The sequence below is a fragment of the Odocoileus virginianus genome, chromosome 26 (assembly GCF_023699985.2).
Source record: "Odocoileus virginianus isolate 20LAN1187 ecotype Illinois chromosome 26, Ovbor_1.2, whole genome shotgun sequence".
In the NCBI taxonomy this organism is placed as follows: Eukaryota; Metazoa; Chordata; class Mammalia; order Artiodactyla; family Cervidae; genus Odocoileus; species Odocoileus virginianus.
The window spans coordinates 26,874,537-26,892,818 of NC_069699.1; the positions used below are offsets into that span (position 1 = coordinate 26,874,537).

Sequence of the window (18,282 nt, forward strand, 5' to 3'; positions counted from 1 at the left end):
CCGCTTCACCACACATCACGAGAGCAGCCATCCAGAGTCCACTGCCCACCCTGAACCCACCAGATTCAACAAGGCTTGGCATCTCTTCAGCGTCATCTCACAACTCACCCCACTCCCCTCCCTGCCAAGAAGTGTTGCCTCTGCACTCCCCTCTGGTCTTATAAAGTCATTGTTGTTCGTAGTACCCTGGATGCTAAGTGTTTGCTAACCTATCTCTCTCCTCTGCCAGTCCCAAACTCACTACTTTTCAAATATACTATTTCACCATTAGTCCCCAACATCGAGGGGAATCAAGAAACACTTGCACAGATAGATGAATCTGTATAGCTCCTCACCTGAGAAATACTGTCTTGGTTGATTCAGGATGCTGTAACAAAATGTCAGAGACTGAGTGTCTTTGACAACAAATAATTACTTCTCACAGTTCTGGAGGATTGGAGGTTCAAGATCAAGGTGCTGGTTGCTGCAGTTCGTGATAAAAGTGCTTTTCATGGTTTGCAGATGGCCACCTGCTTGCTGTGTCCTCACATGGCAGAGAGAGAGAGCCCTAGTCTCTTCCTCTTTTTATAAGACATTAATCCTGTCATGGGGCTCCCACCCTCATGACCTCATAACTCAGTTACCTCTCAAAAGTCCTACCTCCTAGCACCATCATGTTAGGGATCAGAGTTTCAGCCTATGAATTTGAAGGGGATGCATTTGGCCCATAACAATGTGGCTGGACTTCATTGTCTGTTCATTTTTTTTAAAAATGTAAGTGAAATTAATAGTGTAAGATAGAATTTCCCAGGCTCTGGCTCCATACCTCCAAAAGCTGAGTGAATAGGGCAGCACAGTACTGGGGTTCAAGTCTTACTCCTTCGACAGCTCATTTCCCACACGCACCTCCTGCATCCATGGAGGGGTTGGGGGGGTGGGGGCGGTGGCGCCAGCCCAGGAGGCAGGATCTCTGTGAAATCTAGGTGCCCAGATGTTTTCACCTGGATGCTCAGCGTGCTGTTTTGAGGATCGCCACCCAGGCTATCTGCCTGCTTCCTGCACAGAGACACTTCATTCCTGGCCTCTGGCCCTGCCATCGGTTTGCTGTCAGCTTCGCCATTGATTTTAAATTTTATTATCGGCTTTTAGAGCACTCGAGGACCCAAGGCTTTCCTTCACCATCGATTCACTTGTTCACAGCCGAGGGAATAAGCTTTACCATCTTCATTCCCTGGCGGGTGACCAGCCCCTCTATCTTGCTCTTGGAGTTATCCTTGGCTTGCTGTGGGTCAAGTCTTTAAGACTGTGCTCACTTCCCCAGACATCTGTGGTGTGGAGACACCTCGTTCCAAGCCAAATTGAAAGCTCTGTCTGTTCACCATGACCGAGTGACAAGAGCTCACTTGTACTGAGTGCACAGCTTTTGTCAGCTACCTTGCTAACCTCTTGACACACCACATCTCATTTCATCTTCCAAAAGTCCTGAGGACATACATGATTTATCACCAGTTTACAAACAGGGAAACTGAGACTCATAAAGTCACAGCAACTTAGGGACTATAGAGGCATACTAACAACCTCTTCAACAGTGCTTGTCAAACTCACTACCCAAGATGTTCTGTGACTGTGCATGAATAATATATAGCTCAGGCCATGGGAAACACACCCCACAGGCTCAAATTCAACACCCAAACTGGTCTATGTCATGATCAGTGAGACAAGTCAGTGATCATATGCTGAAATGTCTTGGTAGCATTAGATCGTGCTAAAAGTTTCTCATCATGGCTCCTCAGTTCTGTACTTACCTTTCACCAACTGGTACCCAAGAATTCTCAGACCTGCTCCAGCCAGTGGCCCACACTTGCGTGGCACTGCTCCCGTGGACCTGGAACATCTCCTCCTGAGACGTAGCCCTGTAGGAATTGTCTCTGTAGCCAAAGGTGGGAAGGAAAGGGTCATCCTTGTCGCATGGGGTTCTGGCTTGTTCCTGCCCTACCGGCTCCACTTCTTTCTGTCCTCATCACAGCTGCTGCAGGAGTAAGCTGTGTGTGCAAGCTAATTGCGCTCCTTTGACTGCAGAGAAGATAGCCACCTGAAACTCTGAGCTGTAACTCTAGGTCAGCACAGTGCTTCCTACTTCTAAAAGCTCAGGGATGGGACAGAACCTTTTTTTATTTTAACAGCCTTGGCCTTCTGATCTGCTCTTCCTCCTCATCCCTCTCTCTTCCTGTGCTCTCTCTCTCCTTCCCCATTGTGTAGTGGCCTAAATTTTTCTCCAGGAAACACGTGTCTGTCAGTATGAGATCCCAGGGCAGGCCTGAGAGCCACACAGCAAAGCACAATAAATCCTGTGTCTGGGTACCTGGGCAGGTGGCACGTGCCGGCAGCCTGGAGCTAAAAACGCAGCCAGATCTTCTGGGGGAGTGGGTTCTTTTCGTGGCCTTGCCAACATCCCCAGCAGGCTGGGAGCACTGCTAACTCACTGTGTGAGTGCTAACAGAATAGGAAGGGAGGAAACCTTTTGAAGGCTAACATTTTTCACAGTGCGGTAATCACAGGGAGCTTGTCATTCCCCCAGGCGGGAGGCACGTGTTTAATTTATACACACTGGCCGTCAGGTTTTGAAGTTCGCACTGGCTCTTCTGTGCCTTCGGGGGTTCAGAGGATCAGATGGGCGCCACCCTGATGGGCATGGCCATGTGGGCCCAGGGCTACTCAGGACCAGTACGTAGGGGTCCTCAGCAGTTCCTCACTACCACCACTCCCGTCTCCTAATAAGTCATTTAGCCTCTTAAACCTGAGTTCCTTATGTGTCAAATGGAATTGATAAAAGTTAACTAGTTTTCAGGGACTTGGTGAGGATTCAAGGAGGTAGTCCATGTGAAAGTCTGGGACCTAGCACCCAGTAAGGACATGATGACCGTTAGCTCTGTCTTGCTGTCATCATTGTCTATCATTTACAGGTGAGGTCTAGAAAAAGTCATCAAACTGCCCAAAGTCAATGACCAGTAGGAAGTAAAGCCAGGATTTTTTTTTTCCATTTATTTTTATTAGTTGGAGGCTAATTTAAAGCCAGGATTTAAACCCAGATATTCTGACTGCCAATCCTAGGTGCTTAGCCACTGTGCCTTATTACTGTGTATAGACTGTGTTATAGAATTGTTGATAATGAATCTACAAATCCCTCAAGGACCAAGATTGTGTCTTAATTTAAAAAAAAATGAAGTATAGCTTATTTGGGGCTTCCCTGGTGGCTCAGTGGTAAAGAATCCACCTGCAGTACAGGAGACCCGGGTTCGATCACTGGGTCGGGAAGATCCCCTGGAAAAGGTAATGGCAACCCACTTCAGTATTCTTGCCTGGAGAATCCCATGGACAGAGGAGCATGAGGGGCTATATAATCCACAGAGTCGCAAAGTCAGACGCAACTGAAGTGACTGAGCACACATACATGCATAGCTTATTTACAATATTGTGTTAGCTACATAGATGTACAGCATAGTGAGCCAGTATTTTTGCAGATTATATTCTATTATAGGTTATTATGAGATGATGGGTATTATTCCCTGTACTGTACAGTAAGTATGTCCTTATTGCTTATCTGTGCTATATACAGTAGCTTGTATCTCTTAATCTCATACCCTTAGTTTTTCCCTTTCTCCTTTTTCTCTTCCCTTTTGGTAATCACAAGTTTGTTTTCTATATCTATGAGTCTGTTTCTGTTTTGGATATACATTCATTTGTTGTTGTTGTTGTTTTTAAGATTTCACATATAAGTAATATGTTAAAGTATTTGACTTATTTCACTAAGCATAATATTCTCTTGGTCCATCCACATTACTGCAAATAGCAGTATTTCATACTTTTTTTTGGCTGAGTAGTATTCTGTAGTATATATCTGCCACATCCTCTTAATCCAATTGTCTGTTGATGGGTACTTTGGACAGTATTAGAACATACTTCCCGGGGTAATGTGGGAATTAAGTGGAGTCCCAACCTAAAGATGAAGAAACTGAAGCTCTGAGAAGTTAATGTGCCCAAGGTTATACAGACAGTAAATTGGAGAAAAGAGTTTTGACTTCCAACAGTATGTCTCCAGAATTCAAGTTCCCAACCATTGTATTTGTCAAGATTCTCCAGAGAAACAGAAGCAATAGGATGTGTATATACATATGGAGACAGACTGATTTAATGGAATTGGTCCACATGACTGTGGAGGTACAAACCTGAAACCTGAAAGGTAGACTAGCAGGCTAGAAACACAGGGAAGGGCTGTGGTCCAAGTCTAAAAGTAATCTGCCGGCAGAATTCCTTCTTGCTTGTGTATACACACACACACACACATGCACACACACCTGGAGAAGGAAATGGCAACCCACTCCAGTATTCTTGCCTGGAGAATTCCATGCACAGAGCATACAGTCCATGGGGTCGCAAAGAGTCGGACACAACTTAGTGACTAAACCACCACCACCATACATATAAAACACTGAGAATGATGCCTAGCCCATAGTAAGCATGGTGGTAAGCATTAAACTGCCTGGTCAGGGCTCTATATCCAGTGTCTGGAACTAGGAGCACACATAATAGGAGCTGAATACATATTTGTTGACTGACTTGACTCCCTCTAGTGCTTTTTTTCATGTTTCAGGCCAAAGATGTTTAGTGCTAAAAATCTTAGACACATCTAACTCCCTTGTCCTCGAACGTGATACCTCCCATAAGCAGCTGAGCCCAGAGTCCTGGAGTTATATCTCATTTAAGGCACACTGAATAGGGCTACTTGGGCAACCCAAAATCTGCTCAAATGCCACACCTGGATACGTGCCACATTCTCTTCTCTCCCCACTCCCCTTTCCCACAAATAGTTAACACAGTATCCAAAATGGCAGTCATACACAGCACAAGCCTTGACAGAATGGTTTTGGGGAGGTCTTTGCATCTAGAAATGAAAGCAGGGCAGGGTAGCCTCCTTCTCTTTAAATACAATTAACTGTGGTCTTTAAACTCTCTCAGAAAGCTCCTCACGACCAGGAACTTTGTGACTTAATTCCACTCCATTAATATTCAGTAGTGAAAACTAAACCAATTAACTGTTACCAAATCTGCTTAATGCCAACCTAAAGGTGAAAAGTTGGCCCTCCTAGCTGTGTTTCTACAGAACTTTACCTACAGGTGTTTCTGAGCTAATGAGAGTTTAAGAAAAAAAAAGGAATTAGGAAATAGTCAAACAATAGGAGCCCCAGTCTTATAAGTTTTCTCAATGGGTGGTTTGCTTAGGAAACCACATAGGAGTTTCCAATTAAAGGAGTATTAGAAGAGTACATCCATAAATTTCAGAGCCAGGCTTAATTTTCTTGTTTGAAAACTGCCAGGGAAGAGAGTGGATTGCAAATATATGAAATATGACCAAATGAGACTTAATGAATTCTAAGTTTATTCACTGAAGTATTTAACTATCCAAGCCATCAAGTGGGGATAATAAATTTGAGTGTGTCATAAGACTGGCCCACTTTAATTCACATTTATAAAATGAGCTATAAATAAAGGGCCTGATTCAGTGCTTAATTTTTAGAGATACATTAACTCTTAATTCCTGTGCCTCCATGATGCCAAGCAATGGAAGAAAATGAAAGAACACTGCGAGATCAGAAGAAAGGTGACAGTTCTAATACTTGGGCCAAAGGGCAGAGGGCTAGCCTTGATGATTCAGCATCTCTCATCAGGACACATACCTCTTGCCTTGTCCCCAAAGTCAAGTTAAAACCTAAATTAAGCACCTGGGAAGGAGGAGAAGGCTGATTTGCTGGGGTAATGATGGAGAGTTTAATAAAGAAGACGCTGTTTACAAAGATGAGGGCAGGGTTAAAGGCAATCAACGAAACATGGCAAATCACTATGGGGCCCTTTCCCCACCTCTAGATCTGAAGAAAGCTACTAGAACTATTCTACTATGGGGTCTCTCAACAACCTACCCCTAAGGGATCTTCATGCCTGGGGAGTCAGAGGTCAGTAAACTCAGAAACATGCAATATAGGTTCAGGTATTGATAGGTGAAATGATGAAAAATAAGGCAGGAAAGGAGTTCTAAACAAGTGATGGAAAGGTGGGGAGAGATTTCTTGAGCAAGGTGGATAGTGAAAGCGGCTCAGGAATGGTGATGTGTAATCTGAGACTGCAGTCAGAAGAAGCCAGCCAGAGGAGGGCAAAGCATTCCTGCTGCCAAGAACCTGAGGGGGACCAACTGGGCAGACTTGAGGGTCAGAGAGAAGCCCCGAGAAGCTGGAAAGTGATGAATGAGGTCAAGAGGCAGACAAAGCCTTCCAGACTCTCAGGTGCGTTGGGTTATGTTCTAGCTGTGACAAATCATAAATGAGAAGATTTAAGCAAGGGAGGGGAGTGATCTGATTGACATTTTCCCATCGAAGTAGTAACCAGGCCCGATCCTGCTTAGCTTCCAAGATCAGACGAGATCGGGCATGTTCAGGGTGGTATGGCCATAGACCTGATTGACATTCTGAGTGACACTCTGATTGCTGTGAAGAGGATACAAGAAAGCAGAGATAATAAGACTGGTTACAAAGTAACTGCCCACTAACAGATGAAGATGACTTGTACCAGCTTCATGGGAGGACCAGAAACAAAGAATGGTGTTGGGTCTGAGGTCCATTCCATCTACCTACTCATACTGCAGTTAGTGGGCAAGGGGCCTTCCCAGGGCTCGAGACAGTCACTACCCAAGAATAAAAGTAGTTAAAAAAAAAAAAAAAAAGAACTTTTTGGCATAGTGTCCTAAAGTTTCTGTATGCATTTACTACTTTTGAAGTAGTAAATTTTGAAATTGGAAGAACATTTTTAAAAATTTAAAACATTTACTGAAGGAAAGAACTTGGTTAAGAGCAGTTGACTTTAATACATATAGAAGAAGAAAAATACATAGGAACTTTGGTAGATCTTAGGATCAGTGTGGAATGGGAGATGGGTTTTGCAGAAAGTAATGAAAATTTTGATTGTGTAATTAGAAAAATGGTATCTAGGAGGAGCAGGGTGATTCTTTGTGCACCCTGAGGGGATGACTGTCTTATCCATGTGTTTGTCCCCTGTTCATAGGTACTACCTGGTCCTAAAAAGTTCATAGGTTCATAGGTACTACCTGGTACCTAACAAGCTTGGAAAATATGATTTTGTGATATAGTAAGAAATATATTTTCCCCTTGGGTCTTGACACAGAGCTCTTAAATCCCTTGACATTTTGAAGCATGGAGCCTCCCCACCTTTGAGTTTCTGTCTGGGGGTTCCTTTGGCTTCCCATAGTATGTCAGCTTACCTTCTACAAAGACTACACCTGCCCCTTGGTATCTTAATGGCAGACATTGACCATGTTTTGTACATAAGCCTTTTTGCCAGTTTTGAACAAATTTTTTACCCATGCAAAGTGAAAATGCTATGTATCAGTTATTCCCTATTATCCCAGGATTTTTAGTTTGCTCCTAACTGTTATACCAAAGTTAGGATCTTTGCTGGGATTCTGTTACAACTTTTGAACTAAATTACTATTGGAAGCTGGACTAGGTATTTATATTGGTCAGGCCACTTTCTTTACAAGAGACAGAATCACAGTTTAAGGCAGCTTAAGCTCAGTGGTTCACACAAGTGGAAATTCTAGGGATAGATGGTTACGGCTTCAGACCCAGCTGCATCCAGAGACTCAAAAGTCATCATCAGGGCTTTTCCCCTCTGCCCTTCTCTTGAATGCTTCTCATCACATAGCCAGTATAGTAAATTTGTTCTGTCTGCTTAGCTAAACTGAAACTATATTTTCCATAGTTCTTTTCTGTCCACAGTTCCAGGTTGGTATGAGCCACAGACTTTTTGTGTGAGATCTGGAATTGGAGCTAGAGTGTCATTCACATTTCTTTTTGTGCTTGGAAGGCCGGTGCAGGCCACGAGGTGCTGCTGTGGCTTGCTCATGCCGCCACTTGCCTGCTTGCTCACCTTGTGGGGCGGGGCTCGTACGTCTCCACCTTCTGCAGCAGCTTCACTTTCCTCACTCCCAGGCCAAGTGCTTTTTTAGCTCCGTGAGGAGCCAGCTTCTCCTCCAGCTTACTTCCATCATCGAGGTGGATGACTTGGAGGTCGGGTGAGACCAATGTGGGTCCTAGTCTCGCTGCATGAATTTCTGCCCATCCTCACAGAATTCAGTTTATCTTTGCTTCCCCTACTTTATGCCCATCTTACCTTCTCAGCAACCTGCCCCACAGACCTCAGCTTCCTGCCCTTGACCCAGAAAGAACACTTTCCTATAGACTATTGAACCACTCTTAGAATTACAAAAGGCCAAACCATTGTAGCAAATCACCCCAAATATGTATCTTCTATAGGTTCTGCTTTTCTGAGCAAACTCTGACACAGAAGGAAACGCAGCCATCATATGCACAAAGTCCTCACCCATACAGACTTAGCACTGAGCAAACTCTTTTGGTATCTTCAGCCAGAAAAAAAAATCCAGGGAGGACTCAGAATAGAGGCATTTTGACTCATGGATTCATTCCTGCATCTACCATCGTGGTTCAGGAAGGGGCAAGAGGTTCACCAAAGCCTGAGACTGATTCCCACCTTTGTGGCTGAAAAGAAAAGAAGGCAGTAGACTTCACCCAACACACACAGAAGATAATCATCAGGGAAAAAAGAATTGGATCCTTGGAAGGAGGAGGAAAGAGTGATGGGCAGGCAGAAGGACATGTCCACCATACCCTTCCTGCCTTCTTGTTTCGGGTGGTGTTGTGTTTACTTGGAGAAGAAGAAATAAGATACAGCTAACTGAAAAGCAGTGGTTACTTTGCCCAGCACTGAGCTTAGCGCTTCCTATATATTATCTCCTTTTCATCCCCACATTAACTCTATGAGGAAACCGAAGCTCAGGGAGGTACAAAAACCTGTCCAAATTCCCCAGCTGAGGAGTCCAGGGGCTCGAACTTGAACTCAGGTCTGTCTGCCTGTGCTCTTAGTTATTTCAGTGTCCTGCCCATATACCCAGAAATTGTACTGTGTTTAACAATGAACACATTCTCTCTGTTATATTTGCCTAACCTTGGTGATTTTGTAAAAAACGATCAGCCAGCTGAAAAAGGAAAACAAACAAACAAAGATAACTAAAAACAAAACAACTGCTTCTTTCTCCCAGGCCGCAGAAGTAAATGATACTGCCAGTGGGAAATAGTTGGTTTGCTGCTGTGTAATTCTCAGCAGTGTTTGGCAAGACAACTCAAGTGTTAGAAACTTGGGGGGTGGGTGTAGGATGAGGGAAGGGTCTTCATTTTAACAACCCAGAAAGGTTGGGAATTTTTTAGATGTTGGCAAAGAAAGTTGCCACTATCTGAATGCAGTTGCAACATCACTGTATTATTAAGTGTTTAGGATATGCAACTTTTTGTGACAATGGAGAAAGCTTTCAGACTGATATTTCATTAGCAGATTTTGAGATGAACTGGAGAGTAACAAAGGTTTAGGTTCTAACTGTGTGTATTCTGTGGAGTAGAATTGAGTAAGAGCTCAGGAGGAATGTGGGCAGTCTGTGAGTCTGAGGAAAGGTGGAGGGTAGTTTCTGCTTCTCTGTGCCACTGAAGGTTCCAGTCCTCTCTAGGAAACTTAAGATCCTGCCCCTTTGCATAACAAAAGCGGAAAGGTGCTTATAACCCAAAGTGCTTTTCTACCTAACTAGAAATATTAGTTGGGCACCTGAAAGATGTTCAGGATTATTTAATGCACCAAATAAATGTCTGACTATATGTCTTCTCAGCTGGAATTTGCAACTTTCACACCAAAGGAAGTTGAACTAGAAAGGTCCAGGCAGAAAGTGCTAGAAGGGTAGGAGACTTTTCCATTTCTATTCAGTTCTCCTCTGCACTTTTAGCTGGAGAAGCCAGACAGCCCTGAGCTGAGGCTGAGTGGCAGCTATCTGAGCAATAAAATGATGCCACACTTTTACAGATGTCCTGTTATCTAAAACAAATTCTGCATGACCATGGTGTTTTCCTGTCTTGGATCATAATCTTCTCTGGGAATATAAACTCTGAGTGATATAGCTCAAGCACTCTTTAGCTGGTTTACACTCTCACCATGGCTTCAGAGCCCCTCAAATCCTTTTTTTTTTCTTTTTTACTGGAGGGTGTTTACTGGAGGGGATTTGTCATTGAGAGCAGGCAGTTATTTGAGTTTAGGCTAATCTAAAAACCAAAAAGGATGAGGGGAGCTCAAGAAATCCCATATTACCAAACATCCTTTTACACATGAAAGCAGAACAGACAGTAGGTGAGAAGCTACTGCTCCCAGTTCCTGCGTCCCTCCCAGGTTTTGCTTCTCTGTGTGATCCTCTCAGATCCTGTTGCTCCAGGAGCAGACTTGGAATGAGGATCTGAACACAGGAGTTGACTTAGGAGATGGCTTCAGGAAGCACTAACTAGTGAGCAGAGGAGAAAGCCAGGGAAAGGAAGGAAGCCAAGAAGGAATGTGTTAGTGCGCAATCATGTGGACCAGGGAGCTGAATTCCCCTGGGACGTGGGTGCCAGGGGAGAGCACCCCGTTTCCCTCCATCACTCATTGGTTGAGGGCTGCTCCCAGTTTTTTTGGAACTTATAGCCTGTCACTGGCAGAATCAAGACCTTGGGTTCCAGGAAGCCTCTCAGGCAAGAAAATGCGAAGGGTGGCAGTGGATGGCCTGCAGGGCTTCCTGCATTGGTCAGTGTGAGGGACACGGCAGCAATAGCAACGACCGCTTCTGAGTCTACTGTTGCGGGGAGGAGTCAGCCTCCATCTTGCTCACCCACCTCTCTCGTGGCCATTGGCCCCTCGCTCCTTTCCTGGCTGTGGACAGAAGCTGACTCTCCCCAGTCTACAGAGATGCCCTGAGAAATTCTTTCTCCAAGCCTTGCTGAGGACAGACAGTTAATTATTCACCAACCACTTAGTTCTGCCAATAACAGTCTCCTTGGCAACCTACAGCCCAGTGTAACAGAAATGAAATACGTTGAAAAAATATATATGGGTTTGAAGACATAGGTAAACGCTCTTTCTTACCTTTTTCATAAAAATGCCTTTAATTTATATTTGACTTTTGAACACTAATTAAACATAACAGAGTTTCCAGTGCCGTTATCAAGAAGTCCTTACCACATCCGTCCCTTGCCGTTCTAGATCCGTTTGAGGGATGTGTGTTTCTAGGAGACAGGCAAGGATGCTCCCTTCCAGCTGAGGTGCCTGCTTCTTTTTATAGCAAATGATGACTGCCCTGTGATGACCCCCAAAGAGCCCTCCACTGCTGATGACAAGCCTTGACTGGCTTCAGCAACAATACTCACTTGTGGTGTGACCTTGGACATGTCACTTACCCTCTCTGGGCCTCAATGGTCTCATCTTTGAAAGCCATAAACTGATGCCACACTCTTAGAGATCTTTAGATCTCTCTGATCTAAAATAAATTCTGCGTGACTGTGATGTTTTTTTTTCTGCCTTGGGTCAGACCTTTCTCTGGGAATGTTTACAGGGGAGAAATTGTCATTCTCTCTCCTTCCCTTTAAGATCTCAGTGTGATAGTTAAGAACTAAAGCCCCTGCCCACACTTCCTTCTGCTGCAGTGCCGGGAAAAGAGCGAGGCTCCAGGCCCAGCTCTGCTGTTTTGTCAGCTGTGTGATTTGGAATGTCAGTTAACCTCACAGAACCTCTCTTTCCTCATCTGAAAGATGGGGTGCATAATTGTACCAACATCTTAAGAGTTATTGGAAACATTTAAAGGAGATAATCTTTGTAAAGCTGCTCAGAAAATATTGCTTTCAAAGGAAAAAAGAGGATTTCAGTTTCTCGGGATCCTCTCCTTTTTGCCTCTCTCCTCTGTCTCCCCACACCAGATCCCAGGAGTTGGTCTCCTAGAACTCTGGGAATTTTTTAATCTCCTCTAGTGATTCTCAAACCTCTAAAGTTCAACTTGATGATCTTATTACCTTTATCATTTGTTTCTAATTAGCAGAGAAAGACAGGCTCACTGTTGAGATAAGTAAAAAACAAAACCAAAATATACAGAAATAAGGAGATGGAGGACACACAATCCTACAGTCCGTCAACAAGCATGGTTAATAGACATATGTTTCTGTTTACTGTTTTTTGGAGGGATGGGGGTACATGATTAAGCCCATATAGTATACAGATTTTTGTGTCCTGCCTCTTGCCTTTAACATTATCATGCACTCATTTTACTCCATCATAAAAACTTCTTGATGATGATCTACTGTGAGTAGCTACTATTATTTACTTAACTATTTCTCCATTGTTGGATGTTTAAAATATCCAATATTTTATATTGTTAGATACTTAACATATCCAAAGTATTGATATTTTCCCCATTAAAAATAGAGCACAGCACTCAGTCACAGATCTCCCAGCTTGCCCTCTGTTTTTCAGTCCCCTCAAGCCCTCCATGGCAATCATGTCACTGGCATTTCTATGAAGAAACCTTCTGCAAACCCAGCACAGTTGTAGAAGCAAATTCACTTCATTGCTCTCCACTTTTCCCCTTCTGTGCCCTATAGCAAGTTCTTGTGGCTTTGGAGAAGCTTTCCTGCCCCTGTAAGTGGACAGTCATAACTTTTCCTTCTTTCCTGTCCTGCAAGTCTTGGCAATGCCTTTCTGGAACTCAGCACAACTGCCTGGGCCAGAGGTGGGCATGTGAGTCAGGCCTGGCCCATCCTGGTCCGGCAACCAACCAGCAATGGCGATTGGTCCAAGAACTAGTGACAGGAACTTGGAGGCCCAATCAGAATCCTCCCCTGAGAAGAATGACAGATTCTCTGACCCCACAAGGCAGCTGTGTCAGCCCAGAGCAGCTGTGTCATCTTGTCTCCCTTTTAATGAGGAGGGCTTGTCAGACGGCAGCCTGAGAGAATGCAGAAAACAGAGGTGGCCAGTGAGAGAGCAGGGCCTGGGGGCAGGACACAACAGCTCTAACCCTGAGTCCTGCCTGTGACTCACCTCACACTTAGCCTTGGGGATCTGCCTTAGGCTTGAGGGACCACCACTGGTTCCTTCCCTGCAGCCTGAGCTGGCGCCTTTCCTCTTTGCTTATAGCAGTTTGAGTGGTTCAGTTCCTTACACGGGGAGTCCTGACTGCTGCTTTCCTCAGCGTGGCCTTCCCAGAGGCTGTCCAGTAGTGACGTCTTTCAGGAGAGTTCAAACGCAGGCCTCCATGAGACTTGGCAACGGCTGCCCATTCCTCTTTCTGGACTTCTCAGAAACCTGTGTAAATGAGTCAGGAACCCCAGAATCCCCCTGCATCAAACCAAATGTCTCCCCGTCAACATAGGCTCATGGTGACACGAGACTTCAGCCATAGAAACTATTAATGCCCCAGACATAGACAAGAGGGGCCCTGAAAATGTAAGCCTGATTTCTGAGAACTCACTGAAATACCACAGACAGGAGAGAAGACAATCAGAAGCAGATAAAGCTTTTTTTTTTTCATATACGTATCCTTATTTTTAAAGTGTGAGTTTCTCCCCCATTTGCTCTTAGACTGCTGTTAACCTTTTTCGTCATTGGATAAGAAGGAAATAAAGGGCTATTTTTGGAGGCATGATGCATAGGAAAATTCTCTGAAAGTGATTTCTCATCCTCTCCATTCAAAATGAGGCACGTGGCTCTGAAAGGTTACTTGGGGTGTGAGAAACAGGCTCTTTTTTTGGCAAGAATTGGGCTGACATCAAGAAAAGCTTTATACATGTGAAAAACTTGGGGAATCGCTATTCTTTTTGTTTTGCCAAGTGGATTCATGAAGTAAAGAGAGGTTCAAACAGAAATCCCCCTCAGCAGGACCTCTCTTATGTCTGGGAAGCATAGGGGATGTTCTCAACATATTTGGCATCTAAATCCCTGCAGGAGTTGGGATGCAATTCAGCTTTCCTGCCTCCTCCACTGAGCTCTTTGGGTGATTCTGAAAAGGCTTGTTCACCGTCAGCACACCAGCCACGCAGTTGACATGAAGGCCTCCAGAGGGCGCCATTCTTTCCATATGATCCCATCTCCTCCAGTGTTGAAAGTTCCAAGTTAATCCTTACCTACTGCCTCCAAATGCCTAACCTATAAAGATCTTTGTGAACTCTTTTTAAAAATGCAAATATTTGAAGAGAGGAAAAGCATGTTTTGATTAGTAATGAAATCCTTAGAGCCAGGAAACGCAAACCACATTGAGTCCCGCCTATGAGGTTTTTCATACATCGTGCCCCTTATTACCAGCTTGTCCTTGTCCCCAGCTGACGGTGAAACTGACGCCCAGTGAGGTAAAAGGACGTGCCTAAAAGCCTCAGAGCTGAGGAGGTGGCCCAGCCGAGATTTGAGTGTAGGAACACCTGACTCCACGGCTCTTTTCTTTGCAGGTTGACAGCTAGACCCTGCAGAGAGAAGGACAGAAGAGGCCAGTGTTGCTGTTTCGGAGGTGAGTGGAAGCTGCTGCCTGGATTGGCCAGGCCTGGGGAAGGGAGGCGGCCAGGAGAACCAGGAGTGTGTTGAGCCCCGACGAGCAAGGCGTGGATGGAGATGGAGGCCACCTGCCTTTGCTCCTTGACGTGGGCCCTAACGCCACGGTGGGTTGACCAGGGCCACAAACCTGGCTGTTCTACACAGAGCCATCTCAGCAGTGGTAGCAGTGGGTGCCCAGCGATGGCCTGCTGCTTCTGGCAAGAGCATAGCTGTGTTTTACTCTTTCACTGCCCTTCTTCCACTGGCAAATGCTCGCCTCCCTTTTCCCCTTCTTCTAATCAAAGAGAGGTCCTATGCATGAAAGCATCTGTCTAAAGCACCCTTCTAGCCAGACTGTTGCTTTTTTTTTGCTTCCAGGTTAGAAGGGACCCAAAATGTCCTATTGTCGGTTGAGATGTGGGAAAGACCTGCCTCTCATTCAGCATGGGTGTGCTAGTCTCTGCCTCATAATGTTGCATTGTGGGAGTTGTGTACAGCACCCAGGCCCTGATGCATAGTATGAATGCTAGCTGGCATCATAACGTTGGTAATCAGAAACTGTTGGAAACCACAAACTTTTTTTTGTGGACTTCTGGCTCTTCCCCAATCAGCTGAGTACAGAACTAGCTAAAGTGGTTGCCCCTCCCTGGCTGGCACCTAGGGGTTCTAGGAAGTGTGGCTTGCTTTTTATTTGTCTGGGTTGTCAAAACTGAAATGAGAGAAGAAATCACACACACTCTTGAAGTCTCAGGGTCACTTCTGCTGCTGTATTCTCATTCCCTGAGAGTACTTTGTCTACCCATTCATTTGACCTCTCCTTTCGTTTTTCAACCCACTTTCCCAAATGGCTCAGAACTGTGCCACAGAGTTTGGTGACAAAACTGGCTATGAACCAGAGATACACCTCACTCATAAATGTTTCAGCAGGGAAAGAGGAACAAGTGGAAGGCTCTTGAGATCTTGCTGGAGGCACCACAAACACTCATTCTCAGCTCCAAAACCCAGCAGCTAAAAGCTGCTTTTCCAACCACAACTCACAACATCTTTTCTTACTAATTTTTAATTAGACCACCAATCCATGTGTGTATTCTCCCAGTAAATAAAAATGAAACTTTCCAGATAAGCGACTATCTCTGTGACCAATCCTTGTAAAAACAACAAATCAACCAGACCCACATCACCCCTGAGGTTACCACCATCATCTTTGTCTCCATCTTTTATATGCCTTTCTGTGTCTTTCTATACCTATATCTGGAGACACTGAAAATAGATTTTTCCTGTGTCTGTTATTTATCTATTGCTATGCAACAAATTACCCCAAGCTTAGCAGTCAAAGCAACAAATGTTATTACATCCAAGTTTCTGGGTCAGAAAGACAGGGAGGAGCATAGCTGGGTATTTCTGACCCAGAGTGTCTCATTAAGTGGCAATCAAGCTTGTTGGCTTCAAGCTGGGCTCCCTGGAAGGCCAGGCCCAGACAGAAGACCGACATGCAAGCCCGCTCACATGGTTGTTGGCAGGTGCCTTTCCACCAAGGCTTCCTCACAGCGCTGCCTTATGACATGGGAGCAGGGTTCCCTAGGGCGAGAAATCCAAAGAGCACCCAAGATGGAAGCCCAGTCTTTTGTAACCTAATTTCCAAGAGTACATACTGCCACCTTCTCTTCATTAAGCAAATCAGTAAATCCAACAGTAGGAGGTTCTCCCTGAGGGGAGGAGATTGTCAGAAGCCAGAAATCGCTAGGACCCATTTTCAAGGCCACCTTCCACTGTATGTTTAAATAAAATATACTGACCTTGACTTTCTGTACCTCTCCTCCTTCAGTCAATGATGTTTTGGAGACCTGCCTATGTTGGCACATGTGTCCTAACTCGATTTAAATATAGCGTAGTGTTCATGGAATAGATCACTGTTACTTAACCCTAATTTTGTTGTTGTTTTTTTTTTTTAACAATACTGATGCACATACTGCAGATTCCACATCTGGCCATAGGGATTCTATTCTGTAGTAGGCTAGGAGTAACCATAAATCTTCTTAATAGCTCCCCAAGTCTTTTAGGGTACAGTCAAGGTCAAGAGCTCCTGGTACTGATATACTACAGTTATTTATCCTTTTGTTTAAAACCTCTATTGACAGCCATTCATATTGTTTTCTGTGTCACATACCTCCATGCATACCTGTACCAAGTGGAATTATTTCAAGGAGCAGGATGTGTATTTTGTCTCCTGGAGAAGGCCAAACAGCCCTGGAAGTTCCATTCCCATCAAAGCATTCCTGTTTCTCCAAACCTCATCAGCACTTATTATCAAGCCTTTGAATTTTAGTCAATCTAGTAGTTGAAAAATGATACTCATCATTTATATTTTACTACAGCTTTAAAGCCATATGGTTGCATTCATAGTCATTGTGGAAATCATGTGTAAAAATTTAATTTTAGCTTTTTTTTACAAAGATAAGTAAAAGTCTGAAATGACTGTTAGCTTGATTCTTGCCTTACGTTCGTTGATATTTGTATGACAGAACTATGCTCTTTGCCTTTTTTTTGCTTCCAACTTTTTCTCCTTACTTTCTTCCTTTAATGGCAAGGCTTCATCTAGATGTAGACTCATTTGCATAAACTCAGTGTAATTTAAAGATTTGAGGTATGTGTACTGTTTTGTGCTGGTAGAATTCTCCCAAACAGAACTGTAGGCATCTCAGAAGGTCAGGCACAGCCTTGGTCTCCTGCTTAATTTCTCTCTCTCGCCATCACTCTTGAGGTGTAGTGACTACTTTGTCATTCCTACCAGACAGGAAGGGTCATTCTTCTTTCCCACGAAGATGACATGGACCTAATTGTTCATCCCACATATGTTTACTGAGCACCTTTTCTGAGTCAAGTTCTGTTCTAGACAGATCCCTGCCTTCAGGGAGCTCATATTCTCATAGGAAGAGATAGTCAATAAACAATACATTGAATGCACAAGTTAATTATAAACCATGTTAGAAGGTGATGATCACAATGGGAAAAAGATAAATCATGGTAAGAGAGTTTCGGAGTGTGAAAGTTAGAAAGAGAGCAAGATGTAATATTGAATAAAGTCCTCTGGGGAGTTCTCAGTGACAAGGCATTCTGGGTTGAATTGTGCCACCCCACTCCCACCCCCAAAAGAGAGATGTTGGAGTCCTTATCTTCAGTTCCTCAAACTGTGACCTTATTAGGAGACAGGGTCTTTACAGAGGTCATCAAGTTAAAATGAGATCATTAGGGTGAGCTTTAATCAGTAGGACTGGTGCCCTCATAAAAAGCAGAAGCTTGGACAGAGATCACACAGATGGGAGATTAAATGAAGAGAGACACAGGGAGAAGATGGCCATCTACAAGCCAGAGGATGCCTAAGGCCACCAGAATATAAGAGACAGAACTGAAACAGATAGCTGCCTAGCATCTTCCAAGGGAGACTGGCCCTGCCAATACCTTCATTTTGAACTTCTGGCCTCCAGAGCTGTGAGACAACACATTTGTATTGTTCTAAGGCTATGGTTTTTCCAGTGGTCATGTATGGATGTGAGAGTTGGACTATAAAGAAAGCTGAGCGCCGAAAAATTGATGCTTTTGAACTGTGGTGTTGGAGAAGACTCTTGAGAGTCCCTTGGACTGCAAGGAGATCCAACCAGTCCATCCTGAAGGAGATCAGTCCTGAATATTCATTGGATGGACTGATGCTGAAGCTGAAACTCCAATACTTTGGCCACCTCATGCGAAGAGTTGACTCACTGGAAAAGACCCTAATGCTGGAGGGATTGGGGGCAGGAGGAG

At 44.3% G+C, this 18,282-nt stretch overlaps 1 protein-coding gene across 1 annotated transcript in view; it reads left to right on the forward strand.

The window, feature by feature from the left end:
- PROK2 (prokineticin 2) overlaps nt 1–18,282 on the forward strand; it is a 364,017-nt gene that overhangs the window by 219,641 nt on the left and 126,094 nt on the right. Inside the window, 1 exon segment of the mRNA XM_070455666.1 lies at nt 14,400–14,458. The gene's annotated coding sequence lies outside the window, so the exon portion shown is untranslated.